Source organism: Erythrolamprus reginae, chromosome 8, assembly GCF_031021105.1.
Source record: "Erythrolamprus reginae isolate rEryReg1 chromosome 8, rEryReg1.hap1, whole genome shotgun sequence".
NCBI classification, from domain to species: Eukaryota; Metazoa; Chordata; class Lepidosauria; order Squamata; family Dipsadidae; genus Erythrolamprus; species Erythrolamprus reginae.
The window spans coordinates 29,810,382-29,824,015 of NC_091957.1; positions in this window are offsets into that span (position 1 = coordinate 29,810,382).

The following is a 13,634-nucleotide window of genomic DNA, read 5'->3' on the forward strand; positions in this document are numbered from 1 at the left end:
CCTGAATCCTGACTGCTGAGGACCTAGATAATCGGCTTCTTCCAAGGACCATTGGAGCTGGAGCGCCACCACCTTCTGAACAACCTTCCCCATAAAGGGAAGGTTGGAGACTGGGCGGTAGTTGTTAAGAATGGCTGGGTCCAGGGAAGGCTTCTTGAGGACGGGGCACACAAGTGCTTCCTTGTAGGGATCTGGAAAGCACCCCCTCCCCAGGGAAGCGTTGACAATCTCCTGGACCCAGCTCCGTGTCACCTCCCTGCTGGCCAAAACCAGCCAGAAGGGACACGGATCCAGCAAACAGGTGGCGGAACTCACAGTTCCAATGGCCTTGTCCACTTCATCAGGTGTCACCAGATCAAACTCTTCCCAGACAGGTGGTCAAGTACGGGCCCCAGTCACCTCGACTGAATCGTTATCAGTCGACTCTGTTTCCCAATTGGAGTCGAGGTCCGCCCGGATCCGAGTGATTTTATCAGCGAAAAACGTGTTAAAATCCTCAGCACTACTCTGCAAGGGCTCCCCAACTCCCCCCTGGTTAAGAAGGGAGCGGGTCACTCTAAATAGAGTGGCCAGGTGGGATTCCGCTGATGCAATCAAGGCGGCATGATACGCACATATTGCCGCCTTGAGCACCACTTTGTAAGTCTTAATATGAGCTCTTACAAGTGTTCGATCGGATTCAGACTTACTCTTCCTCCATCGCTTCTCTAGACGTCTCTTCTGGCGTTTCAACTCCTGGAGCTCCTCGTTGAACCATGGGGCTCTAGGAGTCTAGCGCCATGGAGAGGTCGCAACGGCGCAATTCGGTCGAGAGCCTCCGCTGCAGCCTGTTTCCAGGCCTCAGCCAGAGACTCTGCCGAGTTGTGGACGAGTGTATCTGGAATAACCCCAAGTGCCTTCTGAAAACCTTCTGGATCCATCAGGTGCCTGGGGTGGAACAACCTAATTGGTTCTGCCTCCCTGCAGGGAAGGATTGGAGCCAGGAAGTCAAGCCACAGTAGAAAATGGTCCGACCATGACAAAGGTAACACTTCTAAGCCCCTTAGTCTCAGACCATTATTCAATTGCTCAGAGAGGAATACCATGCCGGGTGCGTGTCCCCCCTCGTGGGTCGGACCCTGTACTACTTGAGTCAGGTCCATGGCTGTCATGGTGGCCATGAACTCCTGTGCCAGTTCAGAGGTTACGCCGAGTGACGGCAGGTTAAAGTCCCCTAAGACAATGAGTCTGGGGAACTCCAGCGCCAACCCGGCTACCTCCTCGAGTAGCACAGGCAGAGCCTGTGACACGCAGCTGGGAGGCAGGTATGTGAGAAACAGGCCCACCTGAACCCCTAAGTCCAACTTCACAAGGAGGGACTCGCAACCCGCAATCTTTGGAGCAATGAATCTACGTAGGCCAAGGCTCTCTCTGGCTATAATAGCCAGTCCTCCCCCCCTTCCCTGGGGTCGAGGCTGATGCCATATCTGAAACCCGGCTGGGCAAATTTCAGAGAGAGGAACTCCTCCCTCCGGGCCCAGCCAGGTTTCAGTTATACAAGCCAGGTCGGCCTCCTCATCCAGGATTAAATCCCGGATGAGGAGAGCTTTATTTACCACCGACCTGGCATTGAGTAGCAGCAGCTTGAGCCCAGGGCCAGAATTACACTCATCACCAGTACCTAGGATTGGGTTCACAGAGCTGGAACAAGGGATCGTTATTAAGCAGCGATCCCTCGTTCCCCTGGAACGGCTAGCTCTGTGGCCCCCGCCATATCTGCCTCTCCCCAGCAAGACCGGAATATTCCGACCCTCCGCCACCCCAGACATCAGTGCTCCCTCCCCTCTCGCCTCTCTAGTTTCAGGTAGGCTAATTAAACCCACAAAGGTCCCCACTCGGATGGCCACACACTTGTCATTGAGCGCCCGCTGCAAGTAGTTGAAGCTGCTCCTCCTCCCCATGGTCCCAATTTCTAATCCTGGTCAGAACTGGAGGTAAATATTGCCACCACTAGATGAAGTCTCAGCTGGTTATGTCTATCCTGATGGTGTACAGTGATCCCCCGCTCGTTGCGAGGCTTCCGTTCCAGGACCCCCCGCAACGAGCGGGTTTTTGCGAAGTAGCGCTGCGGAAGTAAAAACACCATCTGCGCATGTGCAGATGGTGTTTTTACTTCCGCAGCGCTAGCGAGGAGCCGAAGATTGAGGACTCAGCTCGGAAGCTGCACGGGTGTTTTAAAAGGTCTCCGCCGGCATGGGGGGCTTCTTAGCACCCCCCCAAACCCAAGTTGGGGGTTCGGGGGGTGGTAGGAAGCCCCCCATGCCGGCGGAGACCTTTTAAAACACCCGTGCAGCTTCCGAGCTGAGTCCTCAAGCCAAGCGCAGAAGTTAGCCTTGAATCCCTTTGAATCCCGCCGCTTCTGCTGGATACGGGCGATGGGGGGGGCGAGCTGCCACAGCCCCTGGCTTCCGCGCCGCTCGTCCCACCCACCGCCCGTATCCAGCAGAAGCTGCTGGATTCAAAGTGCTGCTGGGAGCCGCAGGCGAAAGGAGCTCGGGCATCGGAGCGCGGCGCCAGGCATTGTTCTCCGGACCCCGCCCGCTCAGCCCCGCGGCGGCCCTTTCCCTCTCCAGGCTGCGGGCGGGGTCCGGAGAACAATGCCCGAGCTCCTTTCTCCTGCGGCTCACAGCCCACCGCCTGTCTCCTGCTGCCCGGTTTAGCCAGGACACGAGCGGCGAAATGACTTGGAGGAATGTGAAGCTGAAACCGGCCGGTTTGGACTTCCCATTCCTCCAAGTCACTTCGCCGCTCGTGTCCTGGCTAAACCGGGCAGCAGGAGACAGGCTTTGAGTTTTGGCTGCGGGGGGAGAAGTAGGACTTTCCTATCTGATTCCCTCTCTGTGCTGATTCGCTCTCTGTGCTCAAGATAGCCGCTACTGCAGCTTCAGCCCCTGCGGGCTGCCGAGGAGCACCCTGCTCCTTCGCCCCTTCTGCCTGGCAGCCACTCTGTGCAGCGGCTGAAGCCTCTCTGCCCCGCGTGCTGCTAATCCCACCCAGCTTGCATCCCCCGGCCCCCACTTGCCCGCAGCAGCCACACTATGGCTGTGAGTCAACAGGGGCCATGGGGCGCAAACCAGATGGGCGGCAGCTTGTTTAAGGTTGCGGCCGATTCCACCGGGATTGGCGGGGCGCCGCTCCTGATCCGGCTTTCCACGCGAAGGTAGCCTCTGCTGCAGACGGAGGCAGAGAGACGAGAAGTAAAAAGAGAGGGGGGAAGTGCAGCAGCGGCAAGGCAAGGAAGGCTTCGGAGGTGAAACCATGACTTTCCCATTGGGCGCCCGCGAGCCTGCTCGGGTGGCCTCCAGCCAGCTGCTAAAGCTCCGAGCCTGCTTCACCGGGCGGCACTCAATTTGCAGAAGTTTCTCCTTTGTTGGGGAAGTCGCGCGGCTTCCAGGAGAGGGTACATTTTTCCCCCTCCCCCCAAAAAGCAGATTGCAATCTTTCTGATAGGATTGCTTCCCAGAAAGCTGTGTTTTGCTTAAAGTATTAAATCTGGACGGACTCCTGGCTGCTGGGTTAGTTCATTGCTAGCTGCGGAAACGATAGAAATTCAAAACTACAAAACGATATGCTGTCTTCCGTTAATATAAATGAGAGATTTGGGCCACAGAGAATGCTGCTCCGGACTACGTACAGTACAGGAAGTTTTGGCTGCGGGGGGAGAAGTAGGACTTTCCTAACTCCCTCGCCCCGCAGCCAAAACTCAAAGCCTGTCTCCTGCTGCCCGGTTTAGCCAGGACACGAGCGGCGAAATGACTTGGAGGAATGTGAAGCTGAAACCGGCCAGGGGCTGTGACAGCTCGCCCCGCCCATCGCCCGTATCCAGCAGAAGCGGCGGGATTCAAAGGGATTCAAGGCTAACTTCTGCGCTTGGCTTGAGGACTCAGCTGGGAAGCGGCACGGGTGTTTTAAAAGGTCTCTGCCGGCATGGGGGGCTTCCTACCACCCCCCGAACCCCCAACCCGGGTTTGGGGGGGTGCTAAGAAGCCCCCCATGCCGGCGGAGACCTTTTAAAACACCCGTGCCGCTTCCCAACTGAGTCCCGAAGCCAAACGAACCCGGGTGGCCGGGCGAGCAGCGAGCAAATGGCGGGTGGCCGGGCGAACGGCGGGCGAATGGCGGGCGAGCGGGTGCTGGGGGGGGGGCTTCTCGCCCTCCCGCCAGCAAGAGGGGGAAGACCCAGGGAAGCCTCCCAGCAGCTGATCTGCCCGGCGGGGAACACCATCTACGCGTGGCCATAGGAAAAAGGGCGCATGCGCAGATGGTGTTTTTACTTCCGGGTTGAAAAATCGCGATGTAGCCCGTTCGCAATGGTCGGGGACGCAATAACTGGGGGATCACTGTATATAGATATTTGACCTTTTTTCTTTTTATAAGCGGCCCCCACAGAAGGTGATATACAATGCATCACAATGCTATATATATAATATGTACTGTGTTAGAGTGTCATTTTGTGTCATTTTGGTTGGTGGTGTGCCCCAGGATTTTGTAAATGTAAAAAATGTTCCGCGGCTCAAAAAAGTTTGAAAATCACTGGACTAGATGACCTGCAAGGTCCCTTCCAACTCTGCTATTCTGTTACTATCATTTGTGACAATGGATTATTGGTAACATAATCATCCTACTATTTCAATGTTTAAAAAAAGTAACTAACCATATTCTAGGAAAGACAATTAACATCATATTGACAATTATGTATGTTTCTATTAGGGTTTTAATTAAGTATTTTAAACTGCTTTTATATGTTATTTTTCTTTGTTGGAAGCCGCCCAGAGTCCTTCAGGAGTTAGGTGGCATATAAGTAGGATTAATAAATAAATAAATAATAAATAAATCATATCTTCAGTTTTGTTTTGTTCTGTTTCTTTTAAAACGGTTCCAGAACCTCTCTTGAAAAATCCCCTTTGCTAGCCACAAATAACGAGCTTTATGCATTAAGTGAACTAAATTCTAAATTGCGATTAGCCCTACAAAGTTGCTATGTTCATTTTGATTTGTTCTACCCTGGTAAAAAAAACTTTCAGGTAATATTCAAGTATTAATATTGCTTGTTTTTAAACTAGTCTGCTGTAGGAACACAATCTCTGTGACATATAACCCTTATTTTATGGTAATCTGCCATCCCATCCAATTGTGTCTTATTCCACAAGCCATGGTTAGACTCACAAGGGCTCAGCAAAATATTATACATTCATCATCAAAGAGTGATGGATGAACACCTGAAATAAAGCAAGCAAACAGTTCAGCCCTCAGTCCATACATCTATTTGCTCTGTCGGCTACTCAGTTTCAAATTGCATCCAGGTAGTCCTCGACTTATGACCGCAATTGTCATTTATGTCGCTAAGTGAGATATTTGTTAAGTGAGTTTGCCCCATGTTATGACTTTTGGTGGGCATGGTTGCTAAGTGAAACATTGCCATTATTAAGTCAGTAGCACAGATCTCAAGAGAATCTGGCTTCCCCATTAACTTTGCTTGTCGGAAGGGGAACACATAAGTCTGCAACCGTTGTGAATATCAGGGGAGGGCTCCTTCCGGTTCAGATCAGATCGCCTGAACCACTAGCGACCTGGTGGTGTCAGGATAGTGTCACAGACCCAGTTCGGTTAGTGCCAGCAATAATGGGCAGCCAAAATTTTTACTGCCACACTGTGGATGTGGTTTATTTAGTGGGTGTGGGTTAATGGTCATGTGACTGGGTAGGAGTGGCTTGCCGGCCATGTGACCAGGGGGGAGTGGCTTGAATGATCATCATCTTTCAAGTGAATTGTTAAGTCCTCGATTTCCAACCTCACCAGTTTCGCTCAATGGGGTGACAATTTGCTTTGCGTTTCCCGTGCTCTCCTTCCTGGGTTGCCCCCCCCCCCGCCTCAGGCTGGGTAGTTAGGCGAACGGGTGCTGCCAGAACCATAAATGCTGCCCACACCTTCTGCTTGCACCTCAGGCAGGAGGTGGCCGCATGAGGCTGGAGGGGAGCCGGGCAGGAGAGAGGGAAGCTCGTCCGAGGCCAGGAAGGAGGAAAGAGGAAAAATGCAAGGAGCAGAGACGCAGCAGCAGGGAAAAAAGGAGAGCCAAGCCGAGACCAGTAATCCAGGAAGTGACAGCCACCAATCAACTGGAGCTGCGCACACATCTTATGCGTTCCACCCCATCCTGCCTGCTGCCCACCCCTGGGTGCTGATCTGTGGGCACTGTCATATTTTTTTCTGAATTTTTGACAATTTTGTTTTACTATTTGGACACTGTTTCCTCTGCTGCTGCTTGAAAAACTACCTGTATAACTTCTGAACAGTACATCAAGATTGAGAGAAGTAAGTTTACATTTGCTGTATTATTCCAAGGTATATAATAATCAGCCTAACCATGTTAATCGGGTGCCGTTCATGAAAAGGAGAGGTGGAAAAATCATTTCTGCAAATATGTGCTATCTTCACAGCGAAGACAATGTTTCATTGAAAACATTGTGCCGTGTTACAGGAAGTGTCAAAGTCTCATTCAGCCTTGTGAATTATTAATTAGTTTCCTTTTCAGGCAGCATAAAGATGTGGTTAGACGCCAAATGACTTCCCTAAACAATAAATGGAGTATTAGTGTCATTTGGCCTATGTGCGTGGAACTCAAGTGAAGGAACACAACTTCCTCTTTGAATGACAACTTCCTTTGCCACAATGGGAGAATACCTCTGAAAGCTGGTTTGGCTGACAAAAGATCTTGCTTCCCACAGGGTATGGAGTTTAAAAGACACAAGAAGCGTAAAAGTCAAGTTGCTGCAATAGAGGAAAGCAAGGGGTATTTTATGTACAACAGCATTGTTTTTTTTAATGTCCAGCATTTTTCATTTGGAATCCATCTTGGCTGAGGAAGCAAAAGTTTGGTGAAAAGTTTATCAAATCAGTTCTTCAAATGTTTGTTTGTTTGTTTGTTTGTTTGTTTGTTTGTTTCTTTCTTTCTTTCTTTCTTTCTTTATTATTTAGACTTCTAGGCTGTCCTTTTCCATAGACTCAGGGTTGGTAACAAGTAGGAATAAAATATATTGATCAAAAAAATAAAGGGAACACTCAAAAAACACCTCCTAGATCTAAATGAATGAAATATTCCCATTGAAAACTTTGTTCTGTATGAAGTTGAATTTGCTAACACCATGTGGAATTGATTGTCAATCAGTGTTGCTTCCTAAGTGGACAGTTTGATTTCACAGAAGTTTGATTTACTTGGAGTTATATTGTGTTGTTTAAGTATTCCCTTTATATTTTTGAGCAGTGTACAATAAAACCTGTAAGAAATTCAAATTTAAAATCTAGTCTAAAACCTCAATTATTAAAACAGTTCATCCATATTCATTCATCACAATCATACATTCAGCGAGAGCAAGATGCTAGTGCTCAATGATCCCAAGTCTGCTGGCAAAGGTGAGTTTCTAAAAACTTACAAAAAGGCCAGGAGGGTGGGGACAGCCCAAATCTCTGGAGGGAGTTGGTTCCAAAGGGCCGGGGCTGCCACAGAGAAGGCTCTTCCCCTAGGTCCCACCAGACGACATTGCTTAGCTGGGAGCCCTGACCGGCTGCTGGGAGTTTCTGTTATTGATCGTTAGAAGTCAGAATTAAAATTGGGGTAAAATTTGTGCTTTCAGTTTTTAAAAATTGTAAACCCAACAGAATGGTTTCTCTCTTCTTTCTTCTCCTCCTCCTCCTTTTCCTCTTCTTCTTGGGTTACTTCTGAATTTACCTTGCAGATTTTTATGGTTATGATTCTTTTGAAGCAAAGAACAAGAGAGAGAGAGAGAAAAGAAAAATAAACTTTCAGGGGTTTTCCTCTCAAATGTCCTATTTTGCATGACCATTGTTGAGAAATCTCTTAATAGCTCTCTGGAGAAGGAGGAAGGAATTTAAAATTGTAAATAAAAGGAAGTTAGAAACAGCTAGTGCAGAAAGAACACTAGTATAGAAAGAAAGAAAATGAGTGAGGTGGCGAATCCTATGCATTGATGAATGGTTGCACATAATAGGTACCATAGAAATGATAACTGGTGAAGACAGTCAATGCTGCAGAGAGACCAAATTGCTTTTCATACAAGGATAATGGATAACCAGAACTTCTGGTTGAAGATGCTTGTCCCAGTTCAGGGGCATACCAAATAACATAAATAGTAGAATGCTTTCTAATACTTTTGGGAGACAAAGGGACCCAAAAGATATGCTAATTAGGAGTTCTGATAGTTGCAGTCTCAATTCTTTGAAAGGCTGCAAGGCTGGTGAAGGTGAACCTCAAGAACCTACTACATTAGTGGTGGTGGATAAGTAGTCATGGTGGTGCTGGAAAACACTACTTTACAGCAGGGCTCTCCTTGGCAATTTTAAGACGTATGGACTTCAACTCCCAGAGAGCAAAGCCAGCTGAGGAACTCTGGGCATTGAAGTCCACAAGTCTTAAAGTTTCCAAGGTTGGAGACCCTTGCTTTTTCCATAAGTATGAGCATTATCCGGAAAGTAATATTACAAAGCACAGAGCTCTCACAGGGAATGTTCGTGAGGGAAGTTGGTATGACTATCGTGTAGCAGGAAGCCAGCGGAAGAGAACGAGCAGTGACAGTGGTCAGTGATCATCGACTGGCGTTGTGGTGAAGATTAGAGATGAGCATCCTCATTCTGTTTCCCTCCAAGTGCAAAGCGTGTGTTGTAATACACTACCTGAATGCTAAGGGAATGAACTTTGCTGCGGTTCATCGCTAAATTGTATCAGTTTATGGAGAGACATAATATCAAGATAACATGTGACAAAATGGGTTCTGTTCACTAAATTTAAGGAACACCTTGGTGGAAAACACTTTGACGATGACAACGAGCTAAGAATTGGCTCAAAAAGGCAGAGGGAGACCTCTATGACACAGGCATCCAAAAACTCATCCCTCAGATGACAAAATATATTGAACTGAATGGTGATTATGTGGAAAAATAATGCAATACCCATGCTGCAATCCATGTAACTTTTATTAGAATATATCCATTCTTTGTATTTTTAAAAAATCTTGTAACCTTACTTTTCAGAAAACCCTTGTAAGCACTAGAAGAAAAATCGGGGTGCCAATTTAAGAGGGAACGAAGAAACTTTCCCTTCTCCTAACCTGTAGCAAATGGCTTTCCAGGTTTCAGAGAACACTCATGTCTTCCTTCGCTGGTCCGGATCCTGATCTGCAATGTCCTGGGTATTGACAGCTCAGGTGTGGCACTCCTAGCTAGCCACACTTCTTCAAAACTTCTCCTTGGTTCTCCACCCTTCTGATCTTTCCTCAAGTGAAACCCACCCAAACTGGATGTATCCTTACTTCTATTTTGTTTGCTTCGTGGATCTTAGAAGAAAGATACTTTGTTTCTAAAGAGCAAACCTGGAGGAACTTTTCTGAATTTGGAGGAGGGCAGTAGAAGCTGATGGGTAACACATGCCTTTGGTTCTAGAATCTTCCAATCCCTCCTTGCCCCCCTTTCTCCATTTTATAGGATCTTAAATGCAAAGCCTGGGTCGCTGAACATTTTTAATTTAAGGAGAAAAATCCAGCATTCTCGGGGTCAGGCAACCCTCCAAATGTTCTGGATTGTTAAGCCCATTTTTGCTTTGTCCTGGGTTTCAATGGAGGTCCAAATAGCTGGAAGATACAGCTGCCTAGTCTTGTTTTAGCTGTTATAATATGATAGGGGGAATTACTGAACTACAGTGGCACAGTGGTTAGAGTGGAATACTGCGGGCTACTTCTGTTGACTGACTGCAATTTGGCAGTTCAAATCTCACCAGGTTCAAATCTCACCAGACTCAGCCTTCCATCCTTCCAAGGTGGGTAAAATGAGAAGCCAACTTGTTGGGGATGATATGCTGACTCTGTAAAACTGCTTTAGAGAGGTCTGTAAAGCACTGTGAAGCAGTATGTAAGTCTAAGTGCTATTACTATTGCTACTCAGAAATGAAGGCAAATATACGTGTCCCAAAATAATGATGTGAGATCAAATTTGGGTAATGAGTACTGTAGACCATTTGACAAGATGTTTGCTATTTCTTAAAAGGTCCTGACCCACATCTGCCCCTTGCATGTTTGAGGATGCTAGAATAGTGCTCCAAAAATATGGTACAGTCCTTGAAGATGAACCCTACGACACCTCTTTGGGGGCACTCAGAAGTGAGCTGTTAAGGTGGAACGGTGACGTTTGCTTGCCCCCGTGGCTCTGAGTACTAGTGGAGTCCAGCACAATAAAGCTACTGCACCTGGGAAGGTAGTGAAATCGCATGCAGACACACAGGGGCGCCACAGGCTACCTACCCAGGTGCAGTAGCATAATTGCGCTGGACTCCGCTAGTACTCAGAGCCACGGGGGTGAGCACATGTCACCGTTCCACCTTAGCAGTCCACCTCTGGGAGCACTATCTCTAAAGGCAAAGATCAATGAGTCATTACTTTTCAAGAAAGAATAAAAGAGAACACTGACAACATTACTTTTAAGAAAATCCAGGATAATTAATTCAATCATGGAGTTTTTGTTCATATGAAACAATGAAACTCATATGGAATCAGTCAGTCTCAGGACTTATAAGCTACTTTTTCCTAGTAGCAATTGCCAGTCTTTCTATTGTAAAATGTTGAAAAACAGAAGTATATCTTTCTTTGGATCAGTAGGATATAAAACTATTGAAAGCAATACTGGCTGAAAAACATAATTCAGCAACATGATCTTGAAGAATCCTTCAATTATAAATTGTTATTTCACTATTGGTTGCTATTTTTCAACCATTTAAACATGGTAATTATCTTCATCGATACACCCCCTTTTTAAAAGGGCAGCCGACTTCAGAAGTGTGAAATTGTGGCACTTCCCTTTACGACATCTTTTTATGTCAATGCTTTCCTTGTTGACACACTCAAAAGATGGCAGAGCTCATATTCCTTCCACTCCTAACAGGCTGCTTTTTGACTGGTTCAGAAGTTATCAAAGATGTTCCCACACTAAATTCCACTTTCCTGTAACTTCTTCCTGACAGTTTACAAGTTGAAACCAAAGATCTACTCAAGGGGAGGGAAGGAATTGAGGTGGAAAGTAAATTGACAGAGGGTTGGCCTTTAGACTTTGGCCAACGTATGATGACTAAGTGTTAGGTAGTTGGTTGACCTTTGTCCCAGTTCCAAAACAGAGATAGTTTGGTAGTCAAAGAATGCTGGGATAAACCTAGGGAGAAATCGCTACAAGGCTCCTATCAGTGTGTTTCCACTTGGTTGAACACGTCAATAGGCATTCACAACTGTTGCTAGTCTGCCACCTCTTGATGAGAATTGGCACTTTTTGAAAAGCCCTGAGAACAGGGGACAAAATTCTATTCTGTATTTTATCCAGGAGCAGGTTGCTCTTACTGGTGTACTGTTTCATGCACGCACATCCCCAAGTGCAATTTTGCTTCTGCACATGCTGGTTCCATGTGGTTGTAGTATGTTGGAGTAGCGTTTTGCAGAAGCTAGCCCACCCAGAGAGCAGCTAGCGAGTCTTCCTCAGACCAGGATATCAGGAACTGTAATCTTGAAGACAATTGAAGACAAGTAGTGCAGAGTTTCTTAAGAAAAGATTTACTTCTTTCGTAGCAAAACTACACTAACTATTTACACTGTAGCTACAGGTATCTGTATCTAATTAATAATAATAATAATAATAATTTATTAGATTTGTATGCCACCCCTCTTCGAGGACTCGGAGCAGCTCACAATAGCAAAACAATACTGTTTTGTTACAATAATGTTAAAAGACAAAGTTAAGAAACCCACTATCATTAAAAAACGGGCAAGCTACACAATCGCACCACACTAAAGTCCTACTAGTCAGAAGGGGGGGCATCAATCCCCCCATGTCTGGCGACATAAATGGGTCTTCAACATCTTGCAGGAGGCGAGGAGGGTGGGGGCAGTTTGAATCTCCTTGGGGAGTTGATTCCAGAGGGCCGGGGCCGCCACAGTGAAGGCTCTTCCCCTAGGCCCCACCAGACAAAATTGTTTAGTCGACAGGACCTGGAGGAGGCCAACTCTGTGGGACTTAATCGGCCACTGGGATTCATGCGGCAGAAGGCGGTCCTGTAGGTTTTCTGGTCTGATGCCATGTAGGGCTTTAGAGGTCATTACCAACACTTTGAATTGTGACCGGAAACTAATGAGCAGCCAATGCAGGCCACAGTGTTGAAGAGACATGGGCAAATCTAGGAAGGCCCATGATTGCTCGCGCGGCCACATTCTGCACGATCTGAAGTTTCCGAACACTTTTCAAAGGTAGCCCCATGTAGAGAGGGTTGCAGTAGTCAAAACTCGAGGTGATGAGGGAATGAGTGACTGTGAGCAGTGACTCCCTGTCCAAATAGTGTTGCAACTGGTGCACTAGGCAAACCTGGGCAAACGCCCTCCTCAGCCGAGACAGGGTGTTCCAATGTTAGCTGTGGATTGAGGAGGACACCCAAGTTGCGAACCGTCTACGAAGCAGTCAATAATTCCCTCCCCCAGGGTAATGGGCGGACAGGTGGGATTGTCCTTGGGAGGCAAAACTCACAGCCACTCCGTCTTGTCAGGATTGAGTTTGAGTCTGTTGACACCCATCCAGACCCTAACAGCCTCCAGGCACCAGTACATCACTTTCACTGCTTTGCCGACTGGACATGGGGTGGAGATGTACAGTTGGGTGTCATCAACGTACTGATGACACCTCAACTTATGCCCTTGGATGATCTCACCCAGTGGTTTCATGTAGATATTAAATAGTAGGGGGGAGAGGATCGACCCCTGAGGTATCTATATCTATCTCCCACAAGGGAGAAAACTCGAGGTCGACCTCTAACCCCCCACTAACACCAACTGCGATTGCCCAGAGAGGTAGGAAGAGAACCACTGAAGGACAGTGCCCCCCACCCCCAACCCCTCCAGCCGTTGCAGAAGGATACCATGGTCAATGGCATCGAAAGCCGCTGAGATGTCAAGAAGCACCAAAACAGAAGATAAATCCCTGTCTCAGGCCCGCCAGAGATCATCCATCAGCACCACCAAAGCAGTTTCCATGCTGTAGCTGGGCCTGAATCCTGACTGCTGAGGGCCTAGAATAATTGTCTACCTGTATCTCTCTAGACGACACTATACACAAGACTCACAAATCTCTATCTACTATTCTCAGTTACAATACGCAGCTACAGGTTCTTCAGCCACGATATTCTTATAACAATAATCAGCCACCACAAGCCACAATATTTTGCCATAACAAGCCACACTAAGCCACACCAACGCAAAGGAGCATCATGGTATATACTTCTGTCAACCAATCAGGTTACATTACAAACTGTAGATTCACCGTGACTAAACAGTTTTACATTGTTAAAGTCTTTACATTGATTACAATTCTTCTTTCTGCAATTTGGAATACTACATCAGGTAGGGCCCTAATCCTGATATAGTAGTCGGTCAATGGTTTCTGAGATATTCTTGATGTATGGCAAGTGTAATTCTTTTTAGGGTTTCTGTTGGTTCTGCTTAAAGGCCTATTATGAGATCAGGATGTGTATTGTCAGTCGGGAAAGACTAGCTCCACAAATG